Source organism: Neovison vison, chromosome 8, assembly GCF_020171115.1.
Source record: "Neovison vison isolate M4711 chromosome 8, ASM_NN_V1, whole genome shotgun sequence".
NCBI classification, from domain to species: domain Eukaryota; kingdom Metazoa; phylum Chordata; class Mammalia; order Carnivora; family Mustelidae; genus Neogale; species Neogale vison.
This window is the reverse complement of record NC_058098.1, coordinates 108108055-108121055: the sequence shown is the minus strand read 5'-3', so window position 1 is coordinate 108121055 and position 13001 is coordinate 108108055. Positions and strand designations below refer to the sequence as shown.

General features: G+C 43.2%; 1 long non-coding RNA gene across 5 annotated transcripts in view; it reads right to left on the bottom strand.

The window, feature by feature from the left end:
* Window positions 1–724: 724 nt before the first annotated feature.
* The window catches only part of LOC122915097, a 146001-nt gene continuing 133724 nt past the window's right edge, over window positions 725–13001 (bottom strand). For 2 of the 5 annotated variants that reach the window (XR_006385999.1, XR_006386001.1), the window contains one exon: window positions 725–1342. This is a non-coding gene — a long non-coding RNA (uncharacterized LOC122915097). Of the gene's footprint in view, window positions 1343–3102; window positions 4640–9699; window positions 10584–13001 lie in introns of those variants that run through there. The other 3 variants (XR_006386002.1, XR_006386004.1, XR_006386003.1) reach the window with 2 other exon arrangements.

The following is a 13001-nucleotide window of genomic DNA, read 5'->3' as shown; positions in this document are numbered from 1 at the left end:
TGATGGGAGTAGAGTACTAGAACGCCCTAAGCATCCCAGAAGGAAAGAAACCAGCCCTTTTGTGTCTCATGGCCCTATCATTCAGCAGATTTTAGCCAAGGATTTCGGCAAAGACCCCTTGTATCTTTAGTATCTCAACAGGATTTCTCTAGATGGTTTTAGAGAGGAAATTCCCAAAGAATTCTGTTCCCAATTATGTATGTCAGGGGACTTCAGCATGGGATAAACAAAATGGGTCACCACTGAGTTCTACACTGACTTGGCGGGTCGACCATGGCCCAGCCTGACCTGCTCCTGGTCATGGCGTCAGGTGAGCCGCTGGGAGGACCAGAGTCGGAGGTAACCAAACTCTCTGGGCTCAGAGAAGCTGACAGGTGAGCAGGCCACTCTGCTGAAAGGAAGCTTGGCTTGTCTCTGGACGGAAGATACTAGGACACTGAGTGTAGACGATCTACAAATAAGTCATCGGTGAAGCCACTGACTTTTCTATTAGTTTATTTATTGGCTCAGAGTGAAAAAACAGTATCTTGGTTTCTAAAGTTTTGGACATCATATCAAATACTTTTGGTAAGGCAATGAAGACTTTGTAGCTTTTTTGACCTTTGAAAACTCAGATTTTTTTTTTTAAGATTTTTATTTATTTGACAGAGAGATATCACAAGTAGACAGAGAGGCAGGCAGAGAGAGAGGAAGGGAAGCAGGTTCCCCGCTGAGCAGAGAGCCCGATGTGGGGCTCAATCCCAGGACCCCGGGATCATGACCTGAGCCGAAGGCAGAGGCTTAACCCACTGAGATACCCGGGCACCCCTCAGATATGGTTTTTTAAGTGAACTCTCCACTGAAGGAAAACACACATAGACAGGAGTGCCCAAATGATACGTATAAGAGCTTGACGAATATTCACAAAGGATTCAAATCTATGAAATCATGACCAGATTAAAGAAAAGAACATTGTTGGATCATTATATTGTACACCTGAAACTAATATAACACTGTATGTGCATTACACATCAATAGAAAAAAAGACACGACAATGAAAAAAGAAAGAACCAGGACATTACCAGCACCCCAACAGCCCCCTTGAGCCTCTTTCCAGTCACATTCCCCAAATAACTACCATCTTGACTTCTGTCCCCACTGATCAGTTTTGTTTGTTCTTGAGTTTCATGTAAACAGAATCATTCCATGTGCCCTCTTGGCTGTCTGGCTTTCTTCAGTGAACATGAAGATGTCAGTCCTGTGTTTCTTCCTGCTATGTGACATTGTTCAATTTCATTGCTAAGGACACCACATAGATTTACCCACTCCTCTGCTGATGGAAATTTGGGTTGTTTCTAGTAACCTGAAAAATAAAACTGCCAGTTATTTGACTATTAAAAAAAAAAAATGGGCTTATTCAGGATTATTCAGGAAGCACAGAACTGCAGTTTGGGACAAGCAAAATAGATTTATGGCAAAAACAGGCAAGTCCGGAGATGGAAGGAGAGGAATGCTCTTTTACCCAGGGAAGGGGGGAAGTGGGTAGGTCTGTTATAAACGAAAAATCCATTGGGGTAAACTGGGGGTTCAAAGCATAGTGGTTTTCACTGGCTGAGTTACAACAGTCCCCACAGGCTGGGTGTTGCCTGAGGAGGATGGTACCGTAGTAGCTGAAGTGGTATCCCCTTGCAAGGTATGTCTCTCTGTATTGGGTCTACAGTTGGCCAAGAGTGGTAGGGCATGAAGCCTCCCCCTTTTGGTCTCCCAAGTCCATTTTAGTGTGGTTACCTTTGATCAATTTTCACATTTTCAGTCTTTGGCTACGTAACTGGATAGTTCCGAGCAATTTTGTACGTGTCTTCGGTACACATACGTACGTGTTTCAGCTGGATGTGTACCGAGGCATAGAATTGCTGAGTCGCAGGAGAGACATCGCTCAGGTGTCGTAAATCCTGCCAAACAATTTTTGAAAGTGATCGTACCAGTTTAGACCCCTACAAGTCAGTGGGCGGCAGTTACAGTTGCCCCAAATCCTCTCCAGTGCTTAGCATTTTTGGACCACTTGTTTCCAGCCACTCTGGTGGGTGTGTAGCCATGTCACCCTGTGCTTTGTACTTTCCTGCTCATACTTACTGAGCATGTCCAATTTTTCATGTCCCAAATTGTATAGCCTCTTTTGTGAAATGCCTGTACAAGCCTTCTGCTCATTTTTTTCCTACCGGATTATTAATGATTTATGGAAAATTTTTCAAAAGATTTTATTTATTTATTTATTTCACAGTGAGAGAGGGAATACAAGCAGGGGGAGTGAGAGGGAGAAGCAGGCTCCCCGCAGAGCAGGTAGCCCAATGCGGGACTCGATCCCAGGACCCTAGGATCATGACCGGAGCGGAAGGTAGGCACTTAACAACTGAGCCACCCAGGTGCCTTGACTCACAGAAATTTTTATTTCCTGGATACAATTTTTAAAAATCAAGTGTAAGATACACGAATATCTTTCCTCACCCTGTGGCTTGCATTTTCACTTTCTCAATGGTGTCTTTTGATGAACAGAAGTTCTTGTTTTTAATGATGTCCAATTTATTGATCTTTTCCTTTGGGCTTAGTGCTTTTTGTATACTATATTTCGGAAGATTCTTCATGTCCCAAATCAGGAGATTATTCTCTGGTGTTACCTTTCAGAAGTTTTGTCATTTTGCTTTTTACATTTATTTACTTATTTTTTTAAAAGATTTATTTGTTTGTTTGAGAGAGAGAAAGAGGGAGAGCATGTGTGTGCACACGAATGGGGGTAGGGCAGAGGGAGAGAAACTCAAGTGGGGGTGTGGAGTTCAGTGAGGGGCTCAATTTCACAATCCAGAGATCACGATTGGAGCTGAAAGCTGGAGTCAGATGCTCAAAGTACTGAGCAACGCAGGTGCCTCTGTTTTTTAAAAAAGATTTATTTATTTATTTATTTATTTGACAGAGATCACAAGCAGGCAGAGAGGCAGGCAGAGAGAGAGCAAGGGAAGCAGGCTCCTCGCCTAGCAGAGAGCCCAATGTGGGGCTCGATCCCAGGACCCTGAGATCATGACCTGAGCTGAAGGCAGAGGCTTTAACCCACTGAGCCACTGAGGCACCCCTCCTCTGTATTTTTTAAAATTTATTTTTAGAGCAGTTTTAGGTTCATAGCAAAACTGAGAGGAAGGTAGAGATTTCCTATACACTCCCTCCCCCTCCATGCATATCCTTTCCCATAATCCACATCCCTCTCCAGAATGATACATTTGTTACAATTCATGAACCTGCATTGGCCCATCTTATCACACAAAGTCCATGGTCTCAGTTACTGTTCACTCTTGGTAATGTGTATTCTGTGGGTTTCTACAAATGTATAATGATATGTATTCACCATTGTAACATCATATACTGTATTTTCACAGCCCTACGCATCCTCTGTGCCCCCAAGGATTCCCTGCATTTTGGGTGCTATAGTAAATGGTGTCATTTAAAATTTGTTATTTTTTAATTATTTGTCACTTTTAAGAACTATTCATTCTCTTAAGTGGATTAAACAGCCCCTCTGCAGTGTGCAAATTTGATTTGCAAATTAGTAACAAATCAAAGTCATTATTCACAGTAGAGAATTTTTTCAGTCTTTTTTCTCTGTGCTCTGCAGATTGGGTGATTTTTATTGTTCTTTCCCCTATTTTATTGATTCTATCTTCTGTCATATCTGTTCTACCACTGAGCCTCTCCTGTGAGTTTTTTTTTTAATTTCTATTAGTTCTATAACTTCCATTTGGTTCCTTTTTTTTATAACCTCTATTTCTTTGCTGAGATTTTTCTCTCTCATTTGTTTCAAGAGAATTTGCAATTCCCTGCTGAAGCATTTTTATGACAGCTGCTTTGAAGTCTTTGTCAGATACTTCTACTACCTGGTTCATCTCCGTGGTAGGGTCAGCTGATGGTCTTTTCTCATCTAAGTCATTTTCCTGGTTCTTACTATGATGCATATTTTAAAATTGTATCTGGACATCTTGCCTTTTGTATTAGGAGACTCTAGCTCCTACTTAAAGCTTTACTTTTCTTTTCTTTTTTTTAAGCCAGCTATCACCCTATTTAGATTAACAAGCAGAGTCTGGCCTAGCTAGTTTAGTGGACTGTGGGCCCAATGGTCACTTAATTTCAGAGCCTTTGTCATATGATTACAGTCTCCTGGGGCTCCTACTTGCTCTTCCTGCTGTTGGGGGTGGGTGGTGGGAGGAAATTCCTCAGGCTGGTTCTCCTGGTGCCTCTACATAAAAGGAATCTTGGGTCCATGGAGACGAACTGTGCTTCTTCCCAGGGGAGGCTGCTTGTTAATGTGGTAATCCCCTTTGCCGGTACCACCTGTGCACTCCAGGTCAGCTGTCTGTCAGTGAGAGAGGAGAATCTCAGCCCCACCAGAAAGAAGTAAGGATGAATCTATGTTGGCTGTCTTCTGGTGCCAGGTTGGGCAATAGGAAATGCCAGATTTAGTCACCTTCTCCTGTTGGAAGCAGCTGTTGTTCCTACTGCTATGTTGCTCCTACAGTCCTAGGATCCCTATCTAGCTTGTTCCGCTCTCTCTTTCCCCTTTCAGAGTTTTCATTTGGTGGCCTCTTGCATTATTTCCAGAGTTCGTCATTGTATCTAGCTGGGTGGAAAAAAGGGAGAAATGAGTTTCTGCTATCTTGCCAGAAGTCCTTTCAATAACTTTTGAATAAAAAAAATTCATTGATTGAATCAGTGGTGATTCCACCTTGAATATAATCCATTGACTTCAATGTAGTCAGGCTATAAAAAGGAAATAAACTACAGACTCTTAGAGTTGATAGGATGGTAGACTATTCTGCCCTCCTTCACAAGAGACACCTTTCCGTACAGCACTCCAATATATGGACAGCCCACTTGTATCATACCTTGAGACCATGGGATTTCTCCAACTCGTGGCTTCCCTGTGACACTCTGGGCAGGAATATTCAAGGAAAACATCATGGGTCCACCCATGATGGGAGAAAGAGGTGGGGTTGCCTATTTTAATTTCTGTAACATTTAATTTAATTTAATTCCTGTAATATTTCAGGACAAATCAGGAACAGCCAGTGGGGATAAATGCGAATTATGGGTGGAAGGAATACACATGGAGAAGAGAGAAAGCAAAGCAAGTGAATGTTTTAAACACACATTTTCACCCCCCTCAACTCAAAAAAAGGAGGCAGAAACCTGCTGTTGAAAGCAGGAAATATTAGAAAACACCAGCTGAGAAACTGCCCACTTGGCATCCGTGAGCTCCAGCTGGCCCTCTGACCCTACTCCTATTTTAAGTTCATGACGCACAGTCAAGCATTCCTTTGTGGCACCTGAAAGAATGACATCAGCCCTGACTGAGTCCTTATTGGAAGTGATAGAGTTATTTTTAGACCTGTGCACGTAGTTTGCCTCGGCCTAATTGTTGGATCCTTCAAGGAAATGGGGGGTGGGGGGGAGACTCTCTCATTAACATCCCACCTGGTGTCCTACCAAAGGGCACCTTATTTCTCAGACAGTTTGTTGGTTTGGAGCCAGCTGCCACTGCTAAAGATGACTCGTGGTTCCCCCATTGCCTGTCACAAGCTGTCCCCTGAGCCTCTCGGGGAAATCACTTCTTGGGGCCTTTGATTCGCAATCTACATAGACTAACCATTCATGGTTGTAAGAATTAAGTAAAAGGTTGTAGGTAAAAAGCCATCTGTGATGCTGGCAGTAGGGAGTGCTCAACAAATTCTGGGTATTATTATTATTATTATTATCATCATCATTGAGTGTGTTGAGTGAGTGGTAAGAGCCGACGTCTTTGCTTTGTTGCAGATCTTAGAGGAGATGCACTCAGTCTTTCACCATTAAATACAATGTTTGATGTAGGGTTTAGAAGATGTTCTTTATGAGGCTGAAGAAGTTCCCTGTTATTCCTAGTGTGCTGACAGTTTTTTTTTCTTTATTAATGGATACCGAAATTTGTTTTTTTTTTTTTTTTTAAGATTTTATTTATTTATTTGACAGAGAGAAATCACAAGTAGGCAGAGAGGCAGGCAGAGAGAGGGGGGGAAAGCAGGCTCCCCGCCGAGCAGAGAGCCCGATGCGGGACTCGATCCCAGGACTCCGAGATCACGACCCGAGCCGAAGGGATACCGAAATTTGTTAAATGATTTTTCTGTATCGGTTGATATGACCACATGTTTCTTTGTTATCCTATCAGTATCATGGCTGATATTGATTGACTTTCAAATATTGAATCAGTCCTACATTCCTGGCATAAATCGTTTTTGGTCACAGTGTCTTACTATCTTTATGCATCATTGGGTTTGATTAAATATGGTGGATGATTTTTGTATCTAAGTTCACCGGACATATTGGTCTTTAGGATTTTTGCGGGGAGGGAACTATCTTTGGTTGATTTTGGTATGATGGCCTCATCTAGAGAATCGGGAAGTGATTTATTCTTCCCTATTTTCTGGAAGAGATTGTATAGAAATAACATTAATTATTCTTTGAATGGTAAAATTTTCCACTGAAACCATCTGGGCCTAGAGATTTCTTTTTGTAGAACATTTTAATTACAAATACAATTTCTTTAGCAGTTAAAGAACTGAGTAGATCATCTATTTTATCTTGGCTAAGTTTTGGTAGTTTGTGGTTTTTGAGGAATTGGCTCATTTCTTCTAAGTTGCTGAATTTATGAGCATAAAGTTGTCTGTAGTATTTTTATTATCATTATAATGGTTACAGAATTTATTATGGTCTCTCCTGAAATTCTGATATTGGGAATTTATGTCTTCCTTTTATCTTTGCCAATGTAGCTAGAGGTTACTGATTTTATTAATTTTTTTTTTAAAGAACCATCTTTCCATTTCAATTATTTTTTTGTTGTTTTCCAGCCATTTCACTGATTTCTACTCTCTATTATGTCCTTCCTCTGTTTGCTTTGAATTTATTTTGTTCTTTTTTAAAAAAATTCTTGATGTAGGAACTTAAATTAGCAATTTGAGATCTCTCCTTTTCTAAGGCAAACATTTAGTGCCATAAATTTCCCTTTCAGCATTGTTTTAGCCGCATCTCACAAATTTTAGTATGCTTATTTTTGTTTTCATTCAGTATTTTTTTAATTTCCTTTGTGATCTCCTCTTTGACCCATGAATTATTTAGAAGTTTATTGCTTCGTTTTCAAGCATTTGGAAATTTTCCCGTTGACTTTCTGTTTTGATGTGTAGCTTGGTTCCATTGTGGTCAGACAATATCATGACCTGAACTGAAGACAGTGGCTTAAACAACTGGGCCACCTAGCTGCCTGCTGATTTTCCCTTTAATGGTCCTAAAAGTTCTGAAGGGAAGGGGTTGAGACGTTCCCAGTGGCCATTACAGATTTGTTTAATTCCAGTGGTCTTCGTTTTTGTTTCATATATTATGAAACTGTTCTTCGATTCACAGTATAGCTATATTTTCTCAATAATCCTCTTGGCCCATGGTAACTTTCTTTGCTCTGAAATCTACTTGGTCTGATCGATTCGTGCTTTTGATCACTGCTTGCGTGGTATATCTTTTTCCTTTCTTTTGCTCTCATGTCATTAACTTTGTAGTGAGTTTCTTGTAAACAACATAGAGTTGGGTCCTGTTTTGTAATCCACTCTGCCAGTCTCAACCTTTCTCAGTGTGTTGAGACCATTTACATTTAAAGTGTTTATTGATCTATTAGGGTTACATCTGGCGTATTATTTGTTTTCTGTTTGTTCCTTCTGCTTCTCATTCTTCTGTTCCTTTGTTCTTGTCTTTCTGTGGGTTGCTCACAATTTTTTAGAGTTCCATTTTGATTTAATAATTATTATTATTTTTAGTGTATCACTTTGTGTTGGTTTCTTAGTGATTACTGTGTTAGGAGACTCTGTTGCTGGGCACCCTTGGGAGGGGGGAAGAAGCTGCTGGGCCTGGGTCTCTGTAGCCACTGGGTAAAGGCCAGGGAGAGAGGGGCTTCACTGCTGCTGCTGTGGGTGGGTCAGGCCCCCTGCTGACATCTCAGCTGTGGACCAGGGGCCAGGACTTTTCCGCTGCCCACCCCAGGCCCTACAGATTAGATTGTGTGCAAGGACCGGGACTGCAGTGGGGGCTGGAACTTCTTACTGGGCCTCGTTAGAGTTCCCCTTCCCTGGACTTCGGCCAGAGAGAGCAGGCTATTCTTGGGTTTGGTTTTTTGTTTTTGTTTTCTTGTCTGTGCCTGTTGGTGATTCCAGGTAGCAAACCTCTCCTGTGTGCAGTTCAAGGCATGTGGCAAATAAAAAGAAAACCCAGGGCACTCAAAAAGTTGTCTCTCAAGTCTTGAGGTTTCTTGCCAATCCACCGTGGCTTTTTTTTTCTTTTTTTCCCTCCAGCTTTCAGAGTTCTTTTATCATTGTCTGTTGAATAGTTTTTCAGGGTATTTAGCTGTATTTAGAGAAATGGAGTAAGGAAAAGTAATCCTATGCCATCTTGATCCAGAACCAGAAGGCAGGACAGCCTATTTGCTAAATGTTTCAGACACATTTTCTTTCCTGGTTTATTTTCCAGAAAGCAGAAAAAATATTATCAATGGTGCTGCCTATGATTAAACCTACCCCCTCTTTCTGCTTCTTGGAAGGGATCAATTGCATTATTCAATCGTCACATTTCTCTGAGCCTGCTCTGTATTTAGTCAACAGGATATTGAATTCCTTTCAAGAGCCTAAACAGGTAATCACTTCTTTCCTGGGCCAAATCTTGACCAGTAATGTAAATACTTGTCTGTAGCACAGAAAATGGTTTTCTTTGCGTTCTTCCCATTCCCCCCTCCCCCTCCCTGGGGTCTTGAGCACAGAGGTTTTCCTTTGGCACCCAGAGGCTTTAACGACATTTATCTAGAAACAGATTACCATGGAAGGAATGGAGCTTTCCTAATTACAATTGTTCAGCTGCACTAACAAAGACTTCTTATATCTATGTTTTACTTATTTCCCATCTTGGGCCCTTGTCTGACAGTATCGGAGGCTTTTGGCCCAGGGATTCATGGGAAAGCACAGTATTAAAGCTTAGAGTTGATGTTTTAAATTTACCACCAAAGACACATTAGGCAGAACACTGAGCTCTGCCTCTCCTTAAAAAAAAAAGAAAGAAAGAAAAAGAAAAAAAATACTGCCTTTTATACCTTTTTCCTTACCATAAAGATAATCCTCTAGTTTCATCTTAAGTAACCAGAGAGTGGAGAAAAATAAAAGAAATTTAATTTGTTGAATATCTTTTACCTTAAAGACACAGTTTAGGAAAAAGTAGATCAGATTGAATGTGATTTATGTCACTCTTTTTTTGTGCCACAGATTACCTCTTCCCCAGATTTTGAAACTCCTATAAAATGAATCCATAAAATATTAAGATATATAGCAATAATTTTAAGTTTACATGAAGTTTACATGATTTTAGGCTTACATCAGTACAGTGATTCATATAATGTGGTAAATAATAAAAACTTTAAATATCGAATATTTATATCCCGAAGATGCAATCGAAAGTTCACATTTGAAGTGACACGTTTTCACGTTTTTTTTTCTGAAATCTCCTTTTTTCCACTGACTCTATCTTTAAAAAACTTTTTTCAAAACATATACCATTTTTTGGCACCACATGAAAAGGTTATTGTCTGAGTGCAGGGTTAAAAAAAGGCCAGTAAATTAACATGCTATATTTGATATGGGCACCGTTCACTCCAAATTTTCAAAAGACCCGGAGAAATCATGTACAGACAACTAGCCAGCCTATTAAAATTGCTTTTATTATCTTAAAAATCTGTGTTGAAGCATACATATATTTTTTTAATTTGTAAAAGTGGGACAGTTTGAGTAAGTTTGCTTCAGGCGTGAACCGAAGACTCCCAGAGCCATCTATAACCTCACCAGAAAACGCGATGCTAAAAGTTTACACAGAACCTTGATTTCCCATAGACATGTGTGAACTGAGAACTGAGAGCTGAGAACGTATCTGTCTCAGTCTCTTAAAATATTATTTGCCTTCTTCACTGACAAGGCAACAGAGGATGAGAAGAAGAATGTAATGAAAATATGAAAAAAGGTGACTCCTTTTGCCTATTTTCATCAAACCGAATGTTAAAAATTATAATAATAATAACAAATCAGTTCACAAAGAACACAGCTTTTCACTTAGTTTCTTTTGAAGTGAGTCTCCTTTTAATTTTTTATTTCTGGGAGCCTACAAATGTAGGCTTCCTTGGAAATGGATGAATTTTGTCGAGTTTCCAGACTCAGAAGATAAACAAAGCCGTGGATTTCTCTTCCCTCCCCCACCCCCACCCTGTAAATAACCTCAGGCCACAGTCTGGGCCTCCCTCGGCTCCTCTCCTCTGTGGGTTGGTGGGGACTGAGGGCTGGGGGCTGGGAAGGCCCGGGACACAAGGGTGAGGCAGAGCAGGAGGAGGCGGGTAGGGGAGAAGGGAGGAGCAAGTGGGGGTGGGCTCCTCCAGGAGTGAACCCCAGCTGCCTCCGGGGAAGAATGTCCCATGCATGCCCGCACACACAAAATGTACACAGTGGAGCCAGGCGAGAGAACTGTTAAAAAAAGAGAAGAAAGAAAGAAAAAGTACTGCTTCATCAGCTAAAAAACAGTCCTGTTCTTTCCTGGTTTGATTTCAGCTCGAAAGTACTGGCTTGGAATTGCCCGCAGGGATATTGGGCCCCTGCCCACACAGCAGGCAGACAGCCGGCCCTGCCAGCAACGGGCTTTTCATAAAACAGGATGCTCCCCCATCACGAAAGCCACTGAGCACTACCCTCCGGACCGGTCCCAGCCCGTAGGAACTCCTTCCCCCAGAGCCCTTCTCTTTTCCTTATCAGGAAACTCCACTCTGGAGCTCCTGGCCCCGCAGAAAGGCCCCTCTCCCAGGGGACTGTGGGGAGCAGCCATCCCCTTCCCGGAGCTGCTTCTGCAAGCTTCTCTCCATCCGTGAGCAAACTCCCCTGCTAGTTCTACGCGAGCGTGTTCGCTTTGAGGAAGGCTCCCACCTTGACCATTAAACGAGATGGACTTTGGAAGAAAGAGCGGCTCTCACGGGAAGGATGAGGAGGTTTCGTCCCCATCGTCCCACGACCCTCTCTCCTGAGTCCTGCCAGGTCTGGGTTCAGATCCGGCTTAACCACCTCAAGTGCGATGAACTTTGCCCACTTTGGGGAGGCTTACCGGCCTATTTGTCTTCTCCCCACTGGGAATGAAATGGAGTTGGTTTCTGTGGGGAGAGTAGTCCCTGAAGTTTTCTAGCCGCAGTCTAATAATGTGTCCTAGCTAATGGGCGAGCTCCCAGGGTGCCCTCTGAACCCTGGAGATCTCATGTGCTGTACCCACTGCTGACCTAAGGGGATCGGAACTAGGGTTCTGAAAGTTCTCCAGAAGCACTACTCCGGGGCCACAGGCATGGCCTGCTCCTGCTAGGATGTCCAGACGTGACTGCCTATAGAACACACACCAGACAATAGGAGAGTGGACCTTGATGACCTCCCAAGTGACTAACTGCAGCGTGAAAGAGACATCGTTGTCATTGAGAGGAAAGGCCTGACAACCTAGAAGCTATCCCCAGATCTGCCCTAGCTTCCTCTGTAGCTTTAGACAACTTGATCCGTACATGCCTCAGTTTCCCCATTTGTAAAGTGCAGCGGGGCTTGCTGGAGGAGGGGAAATCATCAGCTCCTATGCCATCCCTTTCCCTTAGCACATCGTGGCAGGACTTGCGAACCCCAGGGCACCTTCCCTGCTGTGCCTGACCAGGGAAACCCAGCCAGCCCCACCCAGGCAGTTAGAGGGGGCCGTTGAGTCAAGACCTGGGATGGTTTCTGTGTTTTCGTCCAAGTGCCATAGCCTGTGAGCCCCGGAGTCTCAATTCGACGTGTTTCTATGCACTTTGAAGTTTGGGGGCGGAAACTGAAGGAATGGTGTTGCAGGTGGTGTTTTCATTTCTTCCTTCGCTTGAAGTTCGTGACTTTGGAAGTGAAAGGAGGAGGGAGGAAGTGTACGGAGGGAACATCTGGGCATGGAGATGGTGTCAGAGTAGAGAATTGTGTCTGCTGGACCGCAGCCCAGATCCACCCCAGAACAGCGGGGTCCTGGCAGGAAGCAGGATGTACTAACCAAAATCTGAGAAGAAAATGCTGCAGGAGACCTGCCAGTGTGGCCAGGAAGAGTTTAAACAGAAACTTCAGAGGGAGGAATAAAAATTAAAAAAAAAAAAAAAAGGCCCAAATAAATCTATAAAACCAGAGAAGACAAAGCACAGCACCAAAGTATCAGCAAGGGTTCTTGAGAGGAAAAGAAACTCCTCTTGCTGACTCAAGCAAAAGGGGGATGGATTGGACGTTATCGAGAGGCTCGCGGAGTCAACAGGAAAGCTGGTTTCTGAGCTGAGAGTGGGGTTCAGGCCAGGAGAGGAACTCAAGTGTGTCAGGTAACTCCGCGGGCCGTGCATGGGCTGCCTGAGGTTGCTCAGCTCAGCTCAGCCCTGCTCTGGGGCGGGGAAGTCCACTGGGGACAACACCCTAGAAGGACACCTTTGTACCTCTTTGCAGAGGGCACAGCACCCAGATCCCTCCGCCCACCAAGACTGCCCGATGGTCAAGACCACGTCACTTAGGAACACCGAATTGTGCAAAGGAAGGGCACGTGGATTCTGGGTTGTTAAAACAACAGTGTTATTCCTCACTGTATGTGACGGAAGTGTCCCGCCATAAACACGGTGAGTGACCTCGCCTGTCTTAGGAGGAGGACTCCAAGATCAGTGACCAGGCATGGAAAACCCATTGAGCAGGGTCAAAGGGTAAAGACAAACCCAGATAATTTTCAGTCATCAGGACCAAGCTTTGTGGAGCATGGGAAGGAGCCTAGCGGATCTCAGAGATGCAGGCTAAGGCCAGAAACATCTGGGCAAGTGAAGGAGGGAGTAAGGAGCAGGGACCTGTGGCCAGGGCTCAGGGTCATCTTTT